Consider the following 26,132-nt stretch of genomic DNA (forward strand, 5'->3'; position numbering starts at 1 on the left):
GTTTAAATCATAAATGAAAGTTAAATGCAAGCACTTTAATTTGTCCATTAAAAGTGAAAGAAAATACTGATGAGTATTTATCTTTATAAATGAAGCACAGTGGGAAGTTTTCTTAGTATAACTTCAAAGACTGTGAAGAAAAAGATAGATTTAGTCACGTACAAATTCAAATTTTCATATAATGAAAATAATCACAAATAAAATTAAAAGCTAATGAGGAACCAGAAAATTATTTCTGGCATACAATTTAAAAACGCCAAGAAACAGTATATATTTTTTAAAAAACCCAGTGAAAAAAAATTATAATATGAAATAAGTATATAAGCAAAAATAAGCAATTTATTATAGAAGAACTATAAATAACCAAAAATGCACAAAAAGAATGCCACTTAACTTCCTGTAACTAATGAAATGAAAATTAAATAACCTTATATTACTGTTCCTAATTCTCTTAGGGAAATTTTTTTTAACTGCCAGTTACCATGGCAACAAAGATTCAAGAAAAGGGCCATCACTACATTGCTAATGTATGCGAACAACCTAATCTTTCTGAAAAGTAGTTTGCTAAAATAAAATAATAAGGTGGAAATAACTATGTTTTACCACCCAGTAATTCACATCTACCCTGAATATTTACAACATGCATATACAGCCCAACTGTAGACAGTTTCCCTATAGTGCAGTTGGACCTTGGTTCAGTCGTCAGTACTGTTAAATATAATTACAATTTGGAAATAATTAGTGAGATTTGTCTAAAATAATGTTTACTAAAACAACCATCACACCAGAGAGAGAAAATTTCACTGTGTTTTATGTTTAAAGTAGTAGCATTCAGAATATTCAATGTGTAATATTTTACTACAAAATGCAGCTGGATATTATTAATCTATAAGAGCAAGTTATAAAACATAAAGATAGAATTTATGTATTCAACTTTTAAAATGCGTGCTATTTGGGGAACTGGAGAGGCAGCTCAGCAGTCAAAAGCATCCACTGCTCCTGCATAGGCTTTGAGTTCAGTTCCCCACACCTATGTCTATCAGTTCACAATTGCCTATAACTCCAGAAAACCAAACACTTCTTGCCTCTGCTAGCACCTAAACTCGTGTGTTTATACTCATACATACACATATCTTTAAAAGATAAATATATAATATGCTATACAGAATACATTATGACATATCATATAAAATTATTAAAATTTAAATATGTAAATTAAATAAATATTAAAGTATAAAATATTCACCATGTATTTTATGTTTATATAGATATATACAGAGAATACTATCTCAAGATTGTTCTTTAAATAAATAAAAGATCTCACCAAAATCAAACAGTAATCTGTTGCTCAGAAGTGGCACTATGACCACAGCAATAAATGAAAGCATTTAATTGGAGCTTACTCACAGTTTCAGAGGTTTAGTTCATTATCCTCATGTTGGGAGCACAGTGACTCAAGGGCAGACATGGAAGTTGAGAGTGCTATATCCAGATCTGAAAGCAGTAGGAAGCACACTAGGACTGACTTGGGCCTTTGAAACCCCAAAGCCCAGCCACAGAGGTACTTTCTCCAACAAGGCCACACCTACTTGAACAAGGCCATACCTCCTAATCCTTTCAAATAGTGTCATTCCCTAAGTGTTCAAGTATATGAACCTATAGATTCACATTATCATATTCTACTCCCTGGCCACTATAAGCTTGTAGCCATATCATAATATAAAAATGCATTCAGTCCAACTTCAAAAGTCCCACAGTATGTAAGAGTTCCAACTGTTTAAAATTCCAAAGTTCAAAGTCTCTGATGCTTGTAATCTCTTAACTGTAACCCTTGTAATATCTACATTAAAAAACAGGACACATACTTCTAAAATACAATGGTACAGAATATACATTACTATTGCAAAAGGGAGAAAGGGAACGTAGTGAAGAAATTCTGGACCAAAGCAAGACCAAAGTCAGAGCAAACTGTCTAATGTCAAAGCACTCTTCAGATCACCAACTCCTTTCACCCATGTTGACTGCATCATGCTTCTTTCACTTGGGCTGGTTCTATGTTGCTGAAGCTGCCAAGTTCTGCTGCTTGCTGGAGCTGGAATGTGGCCCCCTGTTTAATTACATCTGCACCAGCTTTCTGTTTCTGTTTTTTTTTTTTTTTTTTTTTTTTTTTTTGTTGTTGTTTTCTGCTAAAGCTTTTCTTCAATTTTTTTTTCATGAGTTGGAAGCTTAGGTGGGTGGAGTCTCCCCTGGAGTTAACACTCTTTTTATTTCATTTAGTATCAGGCTTTTCTATAATCTGTTTATGTCCCTGAGGACAGGACATAGCTCAATTATAATTATTGGTGTCCCCTTTCTCCTCAAACTCTACATTTTGTATTTTTCCTTGCTCAACCTGTTCCTTTTCATTATAGATCTGCATAAGACTGGCCACTAGTAATCATGTGACATAGTCAATACTAGGCAGTTCTAGAATCTTCTCTGCCAATATAGAGAAGATTAATACAAACTCTTTAATGTAGCCTCAAGCAGACTTTTCTGATAAGGGCAAAAAGCAGCTACATTCTTCACCAAAATATCTTGAGAATGATCTTTAAGCTACACGCTAATAATCCTCTCTGAAACCTCTTGAGTCAGGCTTTGATATCTACAGCACCACTGTCTTACCAGCACCTACTGTATGGCCTATTAAACCTCACTTAAAGCATTCAACTGCTTTCCTAATACAAAATCCTAAAGTCCACATTTTGCTAATAAGAAGCACAGCCAGGTCTGTAACAGCAGTGCCCCACTCACAGTATTAACTTTTGTTCTGGTCAGTGTTCTATTGCTGTGAGGAGATACCATAACTATAGAAACTCTTCTAGAGGAGAGCATTTAACTGGGGCTTGCTTTTAGTTTCAGAGGTTTAGACCATTATCCACGATGGGGAGCATGGCAGTACACAGGCAGACATAGTAGCTGAGAGTTCTACATCCAGATCTGTAGGTAGCAGGAAGAGAGAGACAACAGGACTGGCTAGGACTTTTGAAATCCCAAAGTTCACTCCTAGTGATACACTTCCTCCTACAAGGCCACGACCACTTCAATAAGGCCATACACTTCAATCCCCTCAAATAGTGCTACTCCCTAAGCATTCAAAGATTTGACCCTTTGGGGGATATTTTAATTCAAACCACCACAAGAGGTGATTCTGTAAGCATAAGACATGACAAACTTTGTTTTATTCTCTGTATTGTTTTATATTTCCTAAATTATTTTTTTTAAATTCATCTAAAATTATGGAATATAGGAGCTGGAGATATGGTTCAGGCAGTTATATGCTTGCTTGCTACTCAACATGAGGACGTGGTTTGGAAACAGCCCCTACATCTAAACACTGGGAAAGCAGAGAGAATAGGCTCCCATGGGCAAGCTGGCCAGTCAGTGTGGCTGAACTGGTAAGCTCCAAGAATTCCAACTCAAAACTAGCAGTTGGAAGAGAACACCTGACACTGACCTCTGACCTCCACACAAAAATACACATATAGGCATAGTACACAGCAAAACTGAATCAAAAAAAAAAAAAGAAAAGAAATATAAATACTAAAAGATCCAAGCAAACAAATAGAAGATTTTGTGAATTCTTAGTGACTATTCAAATTCAGTATATGCACAACAAAAAGTCATTGCATGATAAGAAGTATGTAAAAAAAAGGAAGGGAAGGAGAGAAACAAAGAAGATGGGAAAAATAGATTTCAGCCACAGGTACCAGTAATGTGTCCTTTACAAAGTGGATAAGCTGTAGTTAATATAAAAATAATAAAAATTTAATTAAAAAATAAAAAATGAACTAGGGACTCAGGTAGACAGAGCTCAAAACGAGAATCCTGAAGCTATGGAGGTAATTCTAAGACTGACTCCCTCTGTGCCCTGGGACAAGACACTCACCTACTCACGTGAGACTCACAGGACTCATGTCTTTCATGTAAAAATAAGTGTGTTACAGGATCATGTAGATGACTTGGTAGGTAATGCCTATCTCGAAGTGTGAAGCTGGGAGTTCAGGTTCCCAGCAGCCATGTAAGTTCTAGAAGTTACAAGAAATGTGATCCCAGAGGCAACTTCTTTAGACTAGACAAAATTGTGAAGCTGAAAGTTAATCAAGAGACCCCCATCTCAACAGATAAACACACACACACACACACAAACGCACAAACGTACATTCATGGAGATCTCATTTAATTCATTTAATGTCTAATGTAAGGCCCCTTACAAAGTTGCACAGGAAAAGTGAGACTTTAGATTGAAAAAACAGAGAGAATAGGAGTTATTTGAAGATGGAAAATCTTTTCTTTTCAGTGAAGAGACATTGGTTTATCATACACACTTATGGGCAGGCCTCATGCTCAGGAGTAGTTGCCAACACAAATCAGACTCCATGATTTTTGTTATTTGTCTTCTCCTCCTCCTCCTTCTTCTCCTTCTTCTCCTCCTCTACTTTCATCTTCTTCATTGGTTTACAGAGAAAGAAAACACTTCAAGTTAGTGTGTAGGAATAAAGGAGGTGTTGTGAGGAAATGTGGTACAGGAAAGGATGTGATTTTAAAAAAGTATACTGTATGAAATTCTCCAAAAATAAAATTGAATAAGTGCAAGACTGTGGAGGTATCATGCAGAAATTTCATTCTGTCTAAGGTTTAGTTCTATTCTAAAGGGAGACGTGAATGGCATGCCTCCTTGGCTCACATAGACCCCTGGAAAATGAGAGATGTTACCAGGGCCCATAGGCTCTACTTGGACACTTACTTTTCTAGGATAAATAAAGTGTACTTTATAACTTAAAATAGATCAGACATCTTTTTAAAGGGATTGATATTGTGTTTGCTAGATGTTATTTTTAAGTATTCTCTTTGTGAGGTTTTCTTTTTTATGTTTATGGGTGTTTTGCTTGTAAGTGTACTGTGTACTGTGTGCGTGCAGGAATCAAGGAAGCCAAAAGAGAGCATTTGATCTCCTGGAACTGGAGCTGGGAGCTGACATGTGGGTACTAGATATTAAATCTGACTCATTTCTCCAGCCTCCCAAACATTCTTTGGATATCAGTATAATTATCAAGAGAATAATGATATATTTCTGTTACCCCTAAATCACAAAATTCATTATAAAAGAATTTTATAAATGCAGCCAATATACAAAAAAGCACTGACCTAAATGGGCCTTTGTCAACTCTATTGTCAAGGCAGAATAATGGGTGTCTACCAAGTTGTCTAACACTTTATCAACGTCATTTATAAAGCGGTGGGCTTTCATGAGGAAAAGCTTTTAAGTTTCTATGGACTTGAGATTTGGACTATATGAGTTTTTAATATTACATATACCTTTTATATCTTAGAGGGCTTCTATAAAACCATTTTATATGTTTTGAAAAATTAAAATATAAAAAACAAAAGGTTGCCATTGTTAAAGGAAACACATCACATTCAGGTACTAAGCAAGTGCATTGCATAGTTTAACCCTCCATATCACTCTGCAGCTGATTTTCTGTCTTTCTCTGGGGCCAAGTACTTTTCTGACTCCTCGTGGAATAAAAAAGTCAAGCAGAATGACTCTGGATTCTTTTGGAAACGTATCAGTTAACATTTCTGAAGCTTAAGCGCAGGTGCTAAAAATGGAGAATGCTTGGCATGGAGGTTGTTCGGAAGTGTACTGATCATAACCTTGATGGTCAATTTAGTGAAATCTAGACAATCTCTAGATTGTATGTAAGAGCATGTATGTGAAACATTAATTAGATTAGATGAAATGAGTTGGAAAGATCTCTTCTAACTGTGGGCAGCATTATTTTGTGGGTCCTGGGCTCAAAGAAAAGGGGAAAGTGATCTGTGAGCATCTATAGTCATTTCTCTCTACTTCAGGATTATGGAGTCAACATGATTAGCTGACTCAGTAGCGCAGTGCTGATTTCTCTGTTACGGTGGACAATCCACACAAGTGTGAGCCCAAACAAGCCTTTCCTTCCTTAAAAGAAAAAATTAACTAATGTAGGAGACCAAGGTTTTGCTAGTGATACTATCAAAGGGCATGATACGCACTGAAACATTCTAAGACTTGGCTTAGCCTATGGTCCATAGTCATGGAAAGAGGCCTCATTGCTCTGAACACATTTTCTTAGCCTGTCTTGTAGTACACTGTAAGCTCCCTCAGATGGGTAGACATTACCCTCTGTGTGCCCAAGGTTTGGCACATAACAGGCCCTAGTCAGGATCGGTTTACCTAAACAAAACAATTCCGAAGAAGTGCAGTCATGTGTAAGGTTCTAACAGCTCAGATCACACTTTATGAACTCATAGGTTAAAAAGCAAGACTACAAAGTAGTTGGTGTTGAAACTGTCTTAAAATAATTTTCTGAGCTGTTGCACTTATACTAAGGCTAAGAAGGGAGAGTTGCAAGTCACGACAGGGTGCCTGAAATTGGGTCACTGCTGAGAATCTACTTTCCTATTGGTGGGTTAAAGATGAAGCAGGCCCTTAATTGTAGCTTCAACTCCTGTATGTCGATGTCAGCACTTCTCAGGGATAAATTTGTAAAATGATAATACTTTGATTTAGTGTTAGACTTTTACCATTCACTGCACTTTGCCACCTATTATTTTCTTTTATCCTCACAAAGAGCCTGAGAGGGAGAACAATTTTACAGATGAGCAAATAGCAGCACAGTAGGTTAAGTGGCCAGCAGAGGGTCACAGAGTGATTTTAATAGCAGAACTGGGATGCAATGCAGGCTTCAGACTCCCAGTCTTGCACTTCCTTTCTGGGACTTGGGTCTCCATTATCCAAGCTCTCAGAAAAGGCCGGTTCAAAGAACTCATGCCAGGACAGTACTGTACTGTTCTGTGTCCAGGAAGGATCTAGTAACTGCCTAGAAAATGAAGAAAGCAGGAGAGAGGAAGGATTTATCTAGAAGAAAATATTCAGTAGGAGGCTACTGTGTCTGGATAATTACAGTGATTTAAAAGCACTGAATGGTTTAGAAGTGGTTCCCATGTTCCTTCAGAACCTCATCGTCCAGTCTAGATTACAGGAGTATTGAGAACTGTTGAACAACATATTCTTGATGGTTTCCTATGAAGCCATATTCACCAGCCTTCTTATTCACCTTTAGGTGTTTGAAGTTTGCTAATTCGTCCTTGTTTTAAGGACCAAAGTCAAAATTTCTCATTAAAAAGACCATGTTGCTACATACAATGAGCCTTTGATGATAAAATGAGGAAGAATGCAGCTGATGATCAATTTATTTGAGTAGTACTCTGTTTTTTCTTGGGTCATATACCTCTTTGAGAAGGTAATAAAAACCACATGTCTAATTTCCAGAATAAAACAATCACTACATTATGCACAGAAACTGTAAATTTTCACATGCTTTCACTAGGTTCTCATGGGAATTTATCTTTCATTGACTATAACATTTCATACAACAGCCTTTTGCTTTTAGTTTTTAGTATCCACTAAAAATTCAGAAACAGAAATGTCTCATCAAAGAGAAAGAAGTCTAAATGGACAGGACTGATACTAATTCCCTGAATGCTGGTCCAGAGCTCTGTCCCCATATTTAAGCACCCAAGTTATAGGTGAAAACAACAACATTGTCCCAAAACTTTACCTCAGCAAGTAAGAGTGAATTTAAGAGAGTAATAGCTCAACCTTTCCTTTATAGATATTATTTAAAATATTGCTTTATTATTCTCCAGTGCATCTTTAAACCATCCCGGAAAACTATTTTGCCCCAAAGATATCTCCATTGAAATCATAACTACTTCACAGGGGACCAAGGCATTGCTTAGGATTAAAAACCAGGATAAATATTATAATATTGTATGAGAGAGGCTGGCTGTGAGACTACATGGGAGATCTTAGGCAGTTACCCACTCATAAAGTAGTAAGTCTTGAGCAGGACATACCATAGAAAGCAATTGTACTCAGATTCTGACCAAACTCCAAAGTTAGAGTCAGCATTTGTATATGAAGGATAGTAGGTCTGAGTGAAAAAGAAAAAGTCAAGGATATGTCCACAGTTTGGGTTTGACTAGTAGAAGCTGGCACTAACAGAGATGAGAACATAAATGTATCCAGAAATAATTTTTGCATGCTAACTTTATTTATTTGGTAACTAAATTGAAATATTTAATAGACAATTGATAAACCTTATAGCCTTAGAATTCTGAGAAGAGATCTTTTCTAAACATAAACATACCATGACTATGGTATAAAAAGGGGCTAGTGAGTTTTGGCAGAGAAGATCAAGGACTAAGACCTGGGTATTATGTTATTATGCACTTAACCCTTTAGTAGGCTTCTATGTGCCACAAGAATGTGTCCTAGATAACAGCAAAGAGAAACAGGTATGCATCAATCCCTGTTCTTCCACCCCTCAGGAAGTCTGTACCTCAAACACTGATAACAACTTCACTTATTTATATTTCCATGTTGTTAAAACAAAAGTTGAGTGTTTCTGTGGATGTCTTGAATACCACTAGATGAAACCCAGGGCAAGAAGCAAGAGGCATAGGCCAAAGTAAGTAACACCATAACCAAGACAACTTATCAAAGAAAATGTTTATTTTGACTTACAGTTTCAGAAGGTTAGAATTCATGATGGCAGAGGCAAGGAATGGCAAAGAGCTGGCATTTATACATACAACCAAGAAGCAGAGAGATACATTGAAAATTCCAGGAATCTTTTGAAACTTCACTCCTAACAGGAATGACAGACCTCATCCATCTGGCCACACCTCCATGTCCTTCCCAAACAGTTTCACTAACTGGGACACAAAAATCTTTAAATATATTAGCCTGCAACAGCCATTCTCATTCAAACCACCTCAAAAGATAGATGAAAGCTAAATATGCATGCTAGCTACAGTATTATACCTTGGCTAAATCCTTATATCAGATTTTCTATAGTTCTACCTCCAAAAATTTTGATCTTCTGAAATGCAAGAATGTTTTATTCTTTTTATGCCTAAATTTTATGACTAAATACTGGGTCTTCTAGACACAGACCTATTTGAATAAATAAAACAGAGATAGCTAATAGTGAGGCAAAGCTATATTTTGTAAAAGTAGATTTATTAGGAGCAGCATGGGAGAAGGAGTTAGAGAGATAAGAAAAGCACGCACAGAGAGAAAGGGAGAAGAGGAGGAGAGACACAGAAAAGAGCAGGAGAGAGAGAAAGAGAGAGAGAGAGAGGAAAAGGCAGAAGAAAGGGGAAAGGACAAAAGGCAAAAAGAGTAGGGAGAAACCAAAATGTCTGGATTATCTTGTGAAGGGCCTCTGGGAGAGGGGAAGCCCCAGCCAGAGGTAGGGCTAGTATGTCAGCCACACCCTGCAGCAGATAGAGGCCTAACAAGAACATCTTCCTTACTTGTTAAATTAAAATGAACTGATGTGACATGAGAAACAAAGTGAATTTGTTTCTCACACATACTTGCTGCTGGCAAATATGTGTGAGCTTTCATCTGTGCTTTGTTTCCTCCTCTAGTGATGTAAATGTAACAAATTTGACATAAAGTCTTGAACTGCTTTATTTATTTTGGATGTTTGCAATTTTTTAATTTTCTTTTTATTGACTTATTATTTATCACTTTGTATCCTGGCTGTAGCCCCCTTCCTCATTTTCTCCCAGTCCTACCCTCTCACCCTCTTCTCCCTCTATGTCCTTCCCCTAGTCCACAGATAGGGGAGGTCCTCCTCTCCTACTATCTGACCCTAGCTCATCAGGTTTTATCAGGATTGGCTGCATTCTCTTCCTCTGTTACCTGGCAAGGCTCTCTCCCCACCTCCCTGTCGAGGGGAGGTGATCAAAGAGTCAGCCACTGAGTCCATGCCAAAGACAGCCACTGCTTCCCTTACTAGGGACCCTGCTTAGACACTGTGCTGCCTAGAGCTAGAGCTGCATCTGACCAGGGGGTCTAGGTTCTCTCTTGTCTTTTGTCTTTGCTTTTTTTTTTTTTGTAAAGAATTTTCACTCTTCTGTCATTCTTTGTCCCAAGAATCCTTTGCTTCTTTCTGCTTTCTTGCTTAAAGTTGTCACAAGAGGGTTTTTGACCTTTGCTCTAAATGTAATTTACCATGACCTCAGTTACTCTCTCCTGAGGATTTACATTCCAAGCCTCATTTTTAACAAGAGAAGACTAGAATTCCATGCTGTTACAATGAATTTCAGAAATTTTTACCTTTTAAGGGTGCATAGTGGAATATTCCACATCCAAATGTAGACTGAACACTCAGAGGCAGCAGAGGCTTGGAAGCTTGCAGGTGATAGGGCTGTGTCTGTTTTAAGAGGATGATCATAGAGGCCATATGGAAGGTTAAGCACAGTTGGAAAAGATTTGTTTCTGATAGGACAGTTTTGGAGACAGAAAACAAGAAGCAAAATACGAGAGAGGGAATAAAAGTTGAAAACTCCAGACTAAGGGGACTTTTCCTGTGCTTCTCTAGACCCGAAGAAGCACAGGAAAAGTCATCTAGCCATGCCAGATGCCCAGAGAGATAAGTGTGGGTCACTAAGTACTTTTAGACCTAAGCCAGAAATGCTTCAAGCCATCTTTGCTTTAATTTACTTTACATTCTGTATTTTAAAGTTTTCCACCACTATTTTGTGTTCTCTGCATATATCTGTTTCCTGAATCTCAGAAAACAGCTGGTGGTATTTTAGCCAGAAAATATTTTTTCTTCCCGTTCAATGCTGGTTTATAGAGCACCATTACTGATAATAGATGCTGCCAAAACATTTCAAGTTTCTTTATGTTTCTTTTCTACCCCAAGATTTTAAAATGGGTGTTAAAACATTTTATGTAGTTTTCTAGCCTCAATATGTTTTTTCCTAACATTATTACTTATTTTCTTCCAAAGTATAATAAAAAAATTAACAAGTCCTGTTACTGCTTATTCCCCATCTGTTAGGAATGATATAAAATTTCATATATGCTTATAAAATAACTACTGAACATGCCAAATGTAATCTATGGTATACTAAACATTATGTTCATTGCATATGTTTTATGTAGCACTTCTAATAAAAACATGCATTATTATAGCATGAGCCAACCTGTTTAAACTACAGTAATTCTGTCATACTCTGTGGTGGCAATGAACAGAACTGGGTATCCTATATGTGCATCGTATAAAGTATTTGAACATTTTCAACACTTAAAGATCAAACTGTGTTCTTATTCAGAGCATCAAGACCAGTGTTAAAAGGCAATGTCAAAGACATTCATAATGACTGAAGGTAAAGAAACTGAGCATATAAAATAGAAGCAATATTGTACATTATTCTTTAAAGTGTTTTTATTTCATTTCATTCCTTTTATTTCATCACATTAATTTTCTTTCCAGTCATTCTTATTGACTAAAATAAGCTAATAGAAGATTAGGACACTGTTCATTTTGTAAAAAATAAATGCAGGTACTGGAATGACCAATTATTGGAGAAGATAAAGTTACTATGAATAAAAGTAACTTCATCTTGGGCTTGCTTTCAACCGTCCACTGCTAGGAAGAGAATAAATGTTTGTATAACCCTACTCCATGATATTACATAATCTGTTTACAGGCATCCTGAAAACCACCAGTGAGTAAACACACACACACACACACACACACACACACTATTCCTTCTCATGGAAATGCATTACATTGTATTTCCCACTCTTATTTCTGCCCCATTTATATTAAATTTGTAGCTGGTTTGGCTTAGCTGTTATATAATAATAACCTAACCAAGACAGTGTTTTCTTGTTTTGTAGTATCTCCCCATTGATTCATGTTATACTATTTGGGGTTTCCACCATAGTTACTAGCAAATGAGTTTACTCTAATTGTTGTTTTGTTTTGTTGAATCAGCTTTTCTCTGTGTAACAGAGCCTTGGGTGGCCTCAAACTCACAGAGATCCACCTGGGAATCCAGAAGTTGCTACTTGTAACTAAGCCAGTGAGAAAAGATGCCTACGCTGTAGTAACATAGATGAATGCTTTCGGTGTTAATTGTCTTGTGTTAGAAAGTCTAGGTAAGATGTGGAGAATATGCAGCATATGAGGAAGGAACTACAACTTTTGTTTTATCATTGTAGACAAGAAACCTCAAAAAACAAACAAACTAAAACACTGACATTTAAAAAAAATTTCTTCACAATTTATTCATTATATATTTGAAGTTTGAAGCCCCTTTTCTCTTCTCCTCCAATCCCACCATTCCTCCCTCTTCCCTTCATCCCCTTCCCTGAGTCCGCTGAAAGGGAGAGTTCTCCACTACTGCCATCTGCCCATAACTTGTTAAATCTCATCAGGACTGCCTGGATCCTCTTCCTCCATGGCCTGTCAAAGATGATCATCAGTGTCGAATGATCAGAGAGCAGTCAACTGAGTTCATGATAGAGGCAGCCCCTTCTCCCCTCACTCAGAAAGCCACATGGAGACTGAGCTGCCAATCAGACACATCTGAGCAGGAGGACATTTTTAAAAAGTGTAGGACCAGAGACAAAATGCCACATGATGAGTGTCCTAAAAGTTATTCTGTATTTTACTGAGAGGGAGGTGGGAAGAAAAGCACGAGGAGCCATAGCTTCCCTCTTCCTTTTCCTTACGCTTTACTTCTATTTGTTCTCTCTTCTGTTCTTAGAACGATACTGTTCTCCCAAGGAAAGCAATATATTTTTTTAGTAAGAAGTTTTGTGTGTATAATATTGGAAAGCCATGATTATTTCATGGGAAAAGGTGGAACATAAAAGAAGAATGTTAGCATATTTACAGATTTGGATTAGGGTTAGGAGGGATTGTGAACCATTAGAAGTGTCCACTGCTTAGCGAAGAAGCCATTTTAGAGCACAGAGCAGCTGGATGTGTGAAGTGACACCCACCCAGATAAAGAATAGTAGATTCTCCTGTAATCATGATGCTGTGGAGAAATGATACTGAACATTAGACATAAACATTAGCATTGACATGCTGTCCATCAATGCTGTAGATGAGTCAGAAGGCAAATAGTATTGTTGTTCTTGAAGTCCAGATTTCTTCGGAACCAAGATTCCTCACTGGAGTGTGATCTGCTCTAGCCTAACTCAGGTATAAAACTGTGTGTTGTAGAACTGAGTACTTCTGTGAACATTTTAGTTTATGCTAAACATGTTTTTGTTATAATCCCAAGTGGTTGATTTTAGTTTATCCACGACTGTTAATTGTCTTTTTGTGAGCTGGAATTAGTTGAATTCTCAGGACTTTGAGGTGTATAAATATGATAGCCCAGAGTAAGGAGGTACAGTGGCTTGAAAGAGACAGAGGAGGACTGCTTGCTGCTCTTGCTGGTTTACTGGCTACCTGGACTTCTGGACAGATATTCTCCCAAAAGAATCCTATGACCCTACCTGGCAGGAAGAAGTAAAGAGGACTACATCCCCTTTCCCTTACAACTTTCTTTTTCCACTACCTGGGTTGGGGGGTTGAAAGAGAAATATAAACTTTAAGGATCACCCAAATACAGTAGTGTCTGAAAACTTAGTGCCTTAGAGGACTTTCCATATGCTAATTGCCATGCCATTCTAGGGATCAGTGACACAGAAATAAAAACATCAGTGTTCCTGTCCAGAGTGTAACTTGGTCAATCTGGTGGTTATTCCTAAATATTTTATTTCCTCGTGAACCTGTTCTTAGTGTACATAAACATATTCACCTTACAGGGGAACTCTTGCAGTCTCTTCCTTTCTCAAATGTAAGTACAACTGGAACTCATAGCAGCTCAAAATATTTCCCTTTTCCTCCCTAACTCATTTTTGCTGAACATAGTATGTACAGAAAAGGGCTATATGCCTGATAAAATCATCAACTCACTTCTAGAGAAAGAGGTAAGCAAGAGAACAGCCATTCTACTGATTCCACAAACCTCCAGCAACAGGCTTCAATGTTCAACATTTAGAGCAGTCAGCAAAATCCAGATTTAATTACAACCGAGTAATTGTACAAAAGATCATTCATTATTCTAACTTTAATGGAAGAGAAAAGCCTACTCTAAAATGGCTTGAGTAGCATAAATGGAGATCTATTCATTAGAATCATGAAATAAAATGAAAATCTGTTTTGTTTGTAGAGCAATATGATTACCACCAGCAGTAATGACATTATCAGAGGAAAGCCTAGTGTCTGTTAAGACACATGCATTCTTTCTGCTTTGGACTTCACTTTGCTCCTTTGACATGCTCACAATAAGACCTAGATAGGTTCAGATTATCACAAATATTCCATCCTGCTGCTTAGAGCTGATGCTTCTTACCTGTAAGGATTCAGAATACACACTGTCCAGACACTTCTTCCCAATGAGTCTGAAAGTGCTTTTGGTTTTTAGAATTTAAACCTTCTGGCTTATTTTCATAGTATGTAGATTAAAAGACTAGTGCAGCATTTTTCTTATAAAAGATTTTATTTAAATTGGAAATGAAGCTAGTTATTGAGGAGATACAGAGACTAAAAAATAGAAATAGGGTCTTAGTAGGAAAGCCCTAGGTATTTGACTTTATTTTAATCTCAAAGGAGGATTTGAGGCAGGGATTATAAAGCAGGGGCAAAGAGACTGAAATGAAGAAAGAATAAGGTGATACTGAGAAATCCAAAAGCTTGCTTTTTATATAATTTCAATTAAGAATTCAATATATTTGCAAACACTGATATAATGATGCAGAATACGACAGGTTTGATTTTCATCTGAAACTCTTTTTACTTGGCCTTATAGAAATGTGGCAACTACTGAGATAGTGGGAATGGAGGAGTAGAGTAATTAAAAAGAAGAATTGATATTTCTTGGCCAAGACTAAAAACTAAACTGAGAAAGATGCTTGGGTTTGAAGAAAAGAGAAGTAGTTAGCTAGAATTATTTGGAAAAGTACTCATTTGCACCGGCTATTGAAAAGCAATCATAGAGAGAGGTTGGTGTAGAAACAGCTGCTTCCGGTTCGACATCTTGCATGTGTATGCTTACAAGCTATACTTGTTAGGATGTTAGCACTGGTTCCTCATCACAATCACTTCCTTCTGTGTTTAGGGAAGAAGCTCCAAGTCTCCCTTCATGATCATGAAACATACATACATAAACTTCAAATCAGAGTGAAGAGCAACTCTTTTGAGTTACAATTCAATCATCCTTCTCCCAGGCTTCCTACCTTTTCCTTTTCTTAGGCATAGATAGGGCAAAGAGACCTATTATTGGTATTATAGTTTCCAAGTAGGGTCCATGAGATGGCTCAGCTGGGAAAGGCACGTGCTCCCAAACCTAACAAGCTGGGCCTCATCCATCCACAGGACCCACATTGCTAAGGAGAAAACAGACCCCTGAAAGTTGTCCTTTGGTTTGTGTGCCACCAGGCACACACACACACACACACACACACACACACACACACACACACACTTTTAAAATTCTTAAAATGCTTTCATTAGATCATCACCTTTAGAATCTGAAGTTACCTAGTACAAGAAACTAAACTTGCACTATTTTTACAGAAGGAGCAGAACCATGAGTTAAGAGGTAAATGTTCATTCACTTTATAAGAAGAATAGTGCCTTTGTTTACAGTGATCCTCTGTCTGTGGTATGAGCAGGCAACTATTTAAAACAACACAATACGACCTTCTTTGAAAGTTAGATTTCATGACGTGCAATAACTTTTCCAAAACTCATATTTACATCTGGATTTTTTTTTCCAGGATTCATTTTCACAACAAAGAAGTTATCTGCAAAGCTGAAGGAACACAAGCAGTGGAAGATCTGTGTTAGGAATTCAATGATGCCCCACACCATTACAATGTAAAGGTGTCATACACATCTGTCTCTGGCCAACTTAAAAAATTCTTTTTTATTTTTTTTTTCTAGAAACTTGACAGATATCCAGTGGGTTAAATAGATAGATATTACATACAGTTCTCTTCTAATGAATAAGGGGCTAGTAGGTAAAAATTTTAAACCCATATGTTTATAGGTTTTAAATTTTTGAAATAAGTTCTCTATGTGAATCATTTCAGTATCTAGAAAATTAGCAATGTCCTCGTTGAAAACACTTTAAATAGCTGTACTACTAATTCAGTTTCATTTTCTCCTGGATCAAAGTATATAAGGTAGAACATTTCAGTGGTTGGTTGACTCATTCTTGAAAACTCTAAGCATCAGGTCATATTTGAGCCCAGACAGTGCATTGGACTGAGTCTCTACTATATTTCACCCTCTATAAAATTTGCTGAAATTTGGACTAGTGGACTCAATTTAGGTTTATTATCAGTAAGTTATGGCTGATGCATCTAATTTATTTCTTTAAAAGAAGTACTGGATAGGATAGCCTTAGGATGCAGAAAGCATTGCCCACATAAACATGATGTGAGACTTCAGCCAGAGAGTTAATGAGGCCAGTCACAACAGTTTTGACAAGAGATGAGAAAACTTAAATTAGAAACTAAGAAACTTTAGTAGAGAACTGCAATTTTTAAGTATTCACATGCAAGTGACGTTCTACAGTGAGAGCAGATTAATAAAATGGCTTCTTCCCCTTTGTTCTAGTCCATCCAAAATTATTTTCTATGTCTTAGAAAGTAACTTTTCAATTAACACAGTACTTAGATAAATAGCATGCTAGACTTTACAATCAAACTTCATGGTTTTAGACTGGACTAATAATTTGAGGTTAATAAAATAAAAATCTGTCTTCAATGGAGACAGTTGCATAGGTAATTTAAACTGGAAAAACAACTGAATCTGAAGACAACAGGGAAATGGTTCATACAGCACCATCACATATGGCATAGTCTTGAGATTTTGATTAACCGTAACCGAGTCCAGGCAGAAAGAGCAATGTGACCCTTACTCAAAAAATAAAATGGAGGCTAAATACACTAAAATGGTACACAGTCTAGAATGAAGACATTTACTTGTATATACCTGTGCTTATTCTTTGTAAATGGTTGTTTGTACTTTGGCTTGTAACTTCATTCTTACTAGCTTTCTATGTTGCTTTGTCAATTGGTTAATTTTATTGATAATTTCATACATGTATATAATGTGTTATGATCACTCTCTCCCATTATATTCCTCTTATCCCTAGCAGTCAACCCTCACCCCAAGCAATCCTTTTTTATTAAAAAAAAAAATCTGGATTTTAAACTAGATGGGCATCAAGCTTCCACAATCACAATGAAGTATTAGAAAGCTTTTATCTGATATAGTGCTTACTTCCATTGACAAGATGAGGTTGTGGGGGAGGTTCACTTTTCTTTTTTCTTTTCTTTTTTTTATATTTTTGATACATTGGTATAAATTTTAGTATATTGTCATAAATCCAAGGTTACTTCCAATACTTTTAAATTGATATAACAAACTAGGATATTAGATAATGCAAATTTTTTTAGTTTATCAACTCATAATCAAGCCAGACACTACTCTAATTTATCATAGAAATATATATCCTAGATTTAACAAATAGACATGATTCTATAGACAAATAAATTATATAAAGACAGACAGAATATGGCATTTTAAAATGTTTTTATTATTTTGAAGATACTTTTATATTGAGACAGGTCATCTCCTGGCAGCACCCAACCTACCTCAAAGAAGATGATGAGCATCAAAGAACCTCAATATGGAGATGGCTTCAAATATGGCAAACCAGACACCCTGGTAAAGAAAATGCTATTGCTTCCTGACAGAGAGAATTCTGCCTAAAATGGGCAAGTTTGAATGCAGGCCAAGTCGACTACCAAAGTCTGTCTAGGCAGGGTAAGTATGTCCTAAATAGTTCCTGCTTGACAAATATATCAGTCAAACATACTGAGCCAGAAGGCTGAAGATGATGCTCCAACATTATACAGCATTTTGGGTGGCTGTTATGGTAGCAAAATGTCTCTGCCAATTTTCAATTCTTTAGAAGCTGCTAGCATGTGCTTCCTATTTTTTCAATTATTTAATTTTTATTCCTTCTCAAGTCACTGATGGGGTTGAAGACTAGAAGTAAGTCAAAGTATTTCAATTTGCTTAGTTGCTTAGGAATTAAAAGGATGTTTGGAGTCTAGATAGATGTTTTTAGATTGATAGATACAAACTATAATAAATAACTTAGGCACAAAACTTTAGACCCTCATGGATAGGATATTTTCTTCAAGGTTGCCAAAGACATTTATATTAAACGTTGTTTATAGCAGTTTTACCTATTTGTTTTAATAATTGCTTCATATTATTCTTACTATAAAAAATGACCTTTTTTATTTAGACAGAAAAGGGAAATTGTTGGAGGTTGGATGCTGATTACTGCCCCTCTGTGTAAACCTGCCTAAGTCATTATACCTGATTGGCTAATTGAACAGCATATACCTGGGCAGGGTAAAATTGGATTTGTGTGGCTAAGGTTCCTGGGCTTTGGAGAATCTCAGGAGGAATCACTGGAAGAACAGATGGATGAGAGACAGAGGGATGGGAAGACAGCAAGAAGGAGGAGGCCACCATGGGTGAGCATGGAGAAAGAAAGAACAGGTGGGATTGGAGAAAGGACTCCAATGATGGCATGGAAAACCTTGCCAGGCCACAGAAGAAGATGATGCAGCCAGTCCCAATGAGACCTGATAGGCTAGGGTTAAATGGAAGGGGAGGAGGACCTCCCCTATCAGTGGACTTAGTGAGGGGCAGGAAGGAGATGAGGAAGGGAGTGTGGAATTGGGAGGAGATAAGGGCGGGAGCCACAGACAGGATATAAATTGAATAAATTTTAATAAATGAAAATAATAAAAAAGGAAAAAAATGATTAAATTTTAGAAAACACTAATGGTGACTAGAATACATTTGTTTTCTAAAATGTGATGATAGGCTCTGAAAAAGAAAGTCATCATTATGTACAATCATGTGGGCAGACTATCAGAATATAATGAAAACAATGCCTCCCATCCTTGGAAATACAAATTAGGCATCTGAATGAAGTTCTTCAATAGCTCCTTAATGCTCTGCCAGGAGAAATAACTCACAACTGAGCATTTGCTGTATAGCTGTAGATTTGTAAGTTTAGTTGATTGATATTATTGATTTGGAGTATAAATATCAGTTATTTTTCAAAAATTATATTTGTAATCATTTTTATTCATTATCCATACATAGTTTAATTTAGACCTGAGGAACAACTTAGGTGTCTAATTTTCAATAGACTACAGAAAAAAAATTCCCAATTTTACCGTTTACCTATAATATCATGTGTGCATTTAAGGGTAAACGAGTTGAGGACACAATAGAAATCAAGAAGGTATAAGATAATGAAGGAGAAGAAAAACAAAAGGATTTTTAAAATCATCATAAATGGTAAAGAAATTAAGAACTATTGTATTGAATCTTCAGACACACATCAGTCATGTGCATTTGCACATCAGAATTCAGATAGAAATAAAAATTCCAGTTACACAAAAACTTGTGATTTTCAGTATTATAGACAGAACAGATATGTTAATATTTAAGTAATTTTTATTTTATTTTTATCTTCATTTGAACATTAGAAGAAAATAATAAAGTGGGATATGACAAACAGCAAATCTAAGGTTCCAAGCAAGCAATATTTACCATAAAATGCTAGCTTGCCAATAATCTATCATGCAATGAAACACGTGTCCCTTTTCTTCTTTATATTAATTTTTATTTTTTTAATATTAATCACAGGTTATTTACTTTGTATCCCAGCCGTAGCTCCCTCCCTCATTCCCTGCCAATCCCACCCTCCCTCCTTCATCTCCTCCCTGCCCCTTTCCAAGTCCACTGCTAAGGGAGGTCCTCCTCCCTTCCATCTGATCCTAGCTTATCAGGTATCTTCAGGACTGGATGCCATATGCTCCTCTGTGGCCTAGCAAGGCTGCTCCTCCCTCGGGGGGTGGGGGAAGATAAAGGAGCCAGTCATTGAGTTCATGTCACCACACTTTAATGTTAGGCTGCCATATTCCACACTGGAATTGTATAAAGCTGTTTTCTAGAGGAAAAATTCTCCAGCCTGGTAATTGCTGTTATACCAGCTTCAAATTCCATTTCACTTTATCCTTCCTCATCAAAACATTTATATTGTTTATCTTTGGCAAGAAGGTTTATAATCCCTCTCATTAAGATTCTTAATAGATATTGCAAGCCTTGGAGCAGGAGCCACTAAGAAGCAATTTAAAATAACTATGTGTCAGTTGCATAGGTTGTGTTGGACTGGAGGAACAAGATAAGAGCATAATGTTAATAAACAAGAACATTTCAACTCCTAACATTTCCATTCTTTTAACCTAGGGGTTTAACAACTTTCAGAAGAAAATTTATATTGAAGATCCTTAATATATTACATTAGGTTATATGACATCAAAGAAGATACAAAATAATCCTTCCATGTTTAAAGTATTTATGTTTATTGTGGCTCAGATTAACACAATGTTAAACTGTTTATCAATAATATTAGCCTCATATTTGCCAGTTTGTCTACACTGGTCTGTGGAAACTGTAAAGTTAGGGAGCCAGAAACAGCTGCTGTCACTAGGATGAGGTATAATCTGCAGAATGCCACAAGGCGCATCATACGCAAGTAAATCCAGCCCTGATGGAAAAAAGAATCCCATCTGAAAGCTGAAAATATCCCGAAGGATTCTGGAAGATTGGATCACATTGTAAGTCAGCACTAAGTAATTTAAGTCAGGGAGATACCACGATAGTCAGTTCTGCTGCACAGATAGAGTACCGTGCAATTGACCCAAGAGGGTTAATTTTCACTCAAATGGTGATAGTAGTTTGGGGTTAAAATTAGTAATAACATGTTTAATGTTACTATTTACGTGAGATTTTTTAAAAACCTGTTCTTCATATATATAAATGGATTTCATCACCTAATTTTTGTCATTATTTCAACCTACCTGCATCTATACATCTATCTGTGTTTAAATATTCAGAGATATCTTGATATATTGGCATAAACATATAGATATTTATGCCTATATAGATATATAAAATGCATGTATTTCTATATACAATATTTATAAATACTTGTGTTTTATATACAGACATATGAGAATACATACTATTAAATTATGCAATATATACATTATATGCTTGTGTATTTTACATATAGGAAAACAGAGAGAGAGAAGAAAGAACTTTCCTTGTGTGATATTACCTTCCCGAACATCTCAATTTTGCCTTTGAGTTAAGAGTCTTTCTCTGAATGATCTCATAGAGTCTATACAGGAGCTGGTTTAAACACTCCTTTCGTAATAATTCTCCTTACTCCTTCTGCTAGTTACAAACTTGTCATTTGTGAAATCAATTATCACTCAATTTTTCAGTTTTTGAAAAGGTTGAAATTTAGGTAAAGTGCATATCTTCATTCAGCCAGTGAGAGAATAGCCTATGCAGCCACCAAAGGAAGGAGTTCCCCCACACTGTAGAAAGCAAACAGCCTTGAATTCCTTGGTGCTGGAAACATGCTAATTACCAGGTCACTTCTTTCTGTGGTGCTTTTCTTGAATGAAAGCTTGTCATGCCTTCAGCTTCTACTTCTGTGGAATGCAAAGCAAACCAAGTTTCCAGAAACTAACCTTATCTTTCAGACTCGTTGCATTCATGCCACTGCTGTTGGTGGTGATTCTTTTAAAGTATTATAATAGCATTTACAAAGATAATTTTATACCTTTGGAAAAAAATGATAAAGTATCTAATCCAATCATCCCCTCTCCCCAGTTTAGCTGAAAATTATTCTAAATGACTATGTGACCCAATTCAATTAAATAAAAATGAATATTTCTGTTGAGCCACAGGTACTAACGTCTTCTCTTGGGTCCACCAGGCCAGAGGGGATGTACTGGAGCACCAGACCAACATCCCAGCAAGTGTAGATTCTGTCTCACAGGCAGGGCTCAGTGAGTGGCTGACATAGTTCATCGTTTTTGTTTAAATATATGGAGGAAATAAAGCAATTTCTCCAATGGTACACATAAGAAGCTAAAGCTATGCATCCATTTAAAAAAATGTGTATTTGGGGATAACATACGTTGTTATATAGTTATACTGGTTTCTAATTTCCTTAGCACTCATTAATTGACTTTACCTCATTTGAGTATTTTGATAACCCTGTGACTTATTAAACATTTTTCTCAACTAGGGTGGCAACAAAAAAGAGGCACAAGGAAGTGGAAGATTTGTCCATAGTACACTTCCTACAAATGGCAAAGTGGGGTATAGAATGTGTATCCTCTGGCATGTCCATCAAGCTTGCATCTGTTCTGAAATGCCACAGCTCAAATTCACCCTTCAGTATCAAGCAACTATATCCACTGTCTACCATGTGCTTTCGACTATATTATGGCTAACAAGGAAAAGAAAAAAAAAGAGTAAAATAAATAAACAAGTAAATAAATAAATAAATAGACCCTAGTTTTAACAAGTAAGCACTAATATTAGACAATTCTAAGGTTTGTTGACATATAGCAATGTAAGGAAATAAACTGTCATGTTTTGGTTTGAGTGCAAATTGTCCACATAGGCTTATTTGAGTGTTTGGTTGATTCATCTGTTTGGTAAGAATTAGGAGATGTGGCCTTTTTGGAATGAAGAAGGTGTGACACTGACATAGGCTTTGAGGTTTAAAGAGCCCAGCTAGATTTCTCTCTGCTTCTTTGGATCAGAAGTAAGCTCTTAGCTTCTGCTCAGTACCCACCATGGCTGCCTGCTTGCTGCCATGCACCCTGCCATAATGTTCACAAACTCACTCTCTGAAATTGTAAGCAAGCTCCCAGTTAAATGCTTAGTTGCCTTGGTTAGAGCGGAGTGTTTCTTCACAGTAATAGAAAAGTAACTAAGACATAGTATCTCACAAACTTGCAGTCAACTACATTTGGTTCAAAATCACCAACTTTCTGTTATATTGTGAATCACAAACTCTGAATGTCCTAATACTGCCCAGTGTTAAGTAGCCCCAGTTGTTCATTGCTCCTAGTATCCATGGGTATTAATCAAGGAAAGAAACAAAACTCCTGAGTTAGAATTAATCTTAGCGCTCTTCAGTCTAGTTCTTAGGAGAACCATGATGAATACATCAAAGAACCTCCACCTTCCCTGCATCCTGCTGCAGGCTCTCCACTCTCACTTCTGTGTCCCTGCTCTCACCTCACTTGATCTACAGTTTTAAATGTGCTCTCTGCTCCCTTGGAATTGAAGCCCAAATAACTCTCCCCATTATGGTAAACATAAGCCTCCACTGCTCCTGATCCTTCTCAGTCTGAAAGTATTCTCCTGTGGCCACAACCCATCTTTCAAAGATTTTAACTTTTCTTTTGCACAGCTTTACAGAAACCCTAAGGGAGAAAAGATTATAGCCAGAATATACATTATGCACATGTTTCTCCATTAATAAGTCTCTCTGTCTGTTTCTGTCTTTCCATCTCTGTGTGTGTGTGTGTGTGCGTGTGTGTGTGTTTGTGATGTTCTCAGTGAGAGAGGAGTATATTTTCTCTTTTCAAGGAGAAACATTCTCTCCTCCCCTCAGGTTTCTGGCTGCTGGATGCTTGCTGATTAATTTAAACCTACACACAACTGGTTTCCTTATTAATGATTCTGCCAGGTTTCCAGAACATAGTGGGATTAACTTGCTCTCAGAGCAGACTGCTCTTTTTTTTAAAGGCGCCATTGCCTTATAAAAAACATGAGAGGATATGTAGCATCGTAATACCAATGTGAACAAGGAGAAAACCATGGTTTCTCTCCTCAGAGCTCTGGAATATATCTGTCTAATGGAAGTTATCAATATTTCATGCCATGCTCCTGTGGTCAGACATCTATAACATACCCAGAGACTCCCAACACTTGTGCCAGCAAATCAAGAAAACATCTAAAACACTAACTGCAATGACTGGAGTGAAGAAACATCAAGGAGGTAAGGCTGAAATGAGAGAGTAACTTAGATGTAAATCTAAACAATTTCATTAAACCACATGTGAAGAAAGATCATGGGAACAGCAGGCAGCTTGTAAGTATAGCAAAAATGGAAAGAATAATAAGTCCTGGTGCTTCACACCCACATGTTCTCCGAGGGGAGTCTGATGAGACAGGTCATGCCATGTGTGTGAGGACACACATACTCCTTAACAGCTTTACAGAATCAAGCCCACTCTGAACAGAGCCCACCACAGCTTCCCACACATGGAAAATGGCCTATGGGTCAGGCTCAAACAAACTCATTGTGAACTGTGGCTTCACAAACTCCCTTCATGAGATCCACTCTCAGATTCACTTTCACAGTATTATTTGTCCAAAATGCTGAGCCCTGAAAACTAGAGGAACAGAGCTAGACATTATATGGATATCAAACTGTCCTCTTTACAAGAGTATATTTACTATTTGTTTTCATGCCTTTGTGAATCACCAAACTAATATATGCTCTTCCAGTGCATGCAACTGCAAAATGGAGGTCAGGATTAGCCAGCAACAGTCCCTAGACCTCAGATGCTTATACTCATTATCTTACATCAGGACTCCTCATACATACATACATATGAAAGAAGATGCATTCCATTCCACTGCTATTTTAGTTTCCAATACTTTAAATGAATGACATTTGGGAGACACATTCTGAACTGAGACAAATATTCTGAAATTTCTAGTAGCCAAAAAGATCATTAACAAATGCACCAGCAGCACTCACAGAGGCATAATAACCAAGTGACCATCTCTGGACTTCAGTCACACTAGGTGCTCTCCCAAGGAACGATGTGAAATTAGTCTACCTTCAATTAGCTAAGACTAACAACACAGAAATAGATGTAGACACAGACGCGCCTTCTTGTCCTCTGAATTCAGTAAGGATGACTTGTATTAAAATTTGATTGCATGGGTCTCTCATGGGGGTGTGCAGTACATTCTTAACAAGCTACTCAGATTAGTTTTTGCAGTATGCACATGTATGTTTCCTAATAGATAAGTAATATACTCATTCTATAAATAAGCCAATACAATAGGAAAGGAAAGGCAAAGAAATTTAATTCTTTAAGGCAGGAAAAAGAAGAAAGGGATTAAATATCTTCTCAGTTGGCTATCTATTCTCTTTGTTTAACGCTGGGACTGACAGCATGAAGCAAAGGAATGCCAGATGTAAGTATAGCATGAAAAGCAGACCTGGGAACTGTCCAGCTTTCTGTTCCCACAGACACACTCAACAGTCCCCAGAGCTGAGATTTTTCTCTGAATCCAGGATTCAGCCAAATGTCTCTATGGCAAACCTGGGGTTCAGTTCCAGGACTGGAGCTTGGCCATCCTAGTGCATTAGCAAGACTCTAACCAGAAGCAGCTTGTCAACAAGGCAGTGTCAAGGCAGAGCTATGCTTTCCTTCCAGCAGAGCAGCTGTTTAGCATGCCTGTGTTGGACTTTGGAAAATGGCTGAATATTTAGGCAAATATTAGAAGGATGAAAAAAACTTAGAAATATAAAATACTTCAGAAAATAAAACATTACATTTTCACGATTATGTACATAAACAAAAATTAAAAGCTCTGGGGGAAAAAAAGCAGGAATCATGATTCTAAAATGCAGATTACAAGCCAGGAGTCTCCTCAAGCTTTTCTGTGACTTCTGATTACATGAATGGTGTAAAATTCTGCTTGAGTAAGGTCCTGTCCCCAAGCACTTTCCAAATACAAAACCTGTGTTTACTTCCCAGGACCATGCCTTCAAAGTGACAAGATTCTTTGTTCCTTTCTATTTGGGACATCTTTTTAAAAATTAAATTCTAAATGTGTTTCCACCAGAGGGCAGTGAATAAAAAAACAAACAAACAAATGGCTCTTTTCACTGAACAGAAATTGCCTCTAAAATCAGATAAAAGCATTCTACTTTCCAGCAGTTTTGCAGGCTCCGATACTGTCTAAAAATCCTTATTTGCTCACCTCTCCTGGACTTGTCTTCAGTGGTGTCATTTCCCAGGACTCAAAGCGTGGCCTATAAACAGATCCCAGGAGAAAACAGGGAGGCTGATTTTATAAAACGTAAAGCATTTCTGTCACCTTAGATGTGCTGTCCCGAATGCCCATACTGGGCCTACCTGGCTCTGAAATGGCTTCCCTGTTGGCCAAGGGACT

At 37.0% G+C, this 26,132-nt stretch overlaps 1 long non-coding RNA gene across 1 annotated transcript; it reads right to left on the bottom strand.

The window, feature by feature from the left end:
• Positions 1–26,132, bottom strand: LOC132647967 (uncharacterized). Its single transcript, XR_009586292.1, has 3 exons — positions 25,941–26,132; positions 1,408–1,494; positions 1–130 (listed from the first exon to the last, which is right to left on the bottom strand). It is a non-coding gene; the product is annotated as an uncharacterized LOC132647967 (long non-coding RNA).

This window comes from Meriones unguiculatus, chromosome 15, assembly GCF_030254825.1.
Source record: "Meriones unguiculatus strain TT.TT164.6M chromosome 15, Bangor_MerUng_6.1, whole genome shotgun sequence".
In the NCBI taxonomy this organism is placed as follows: domain Eukaryota; kingdom Metazoa; phylum Chordata; class Mammalia; order Rodentia; family Muridae; genus Meriones; species Meriones unguiculatus.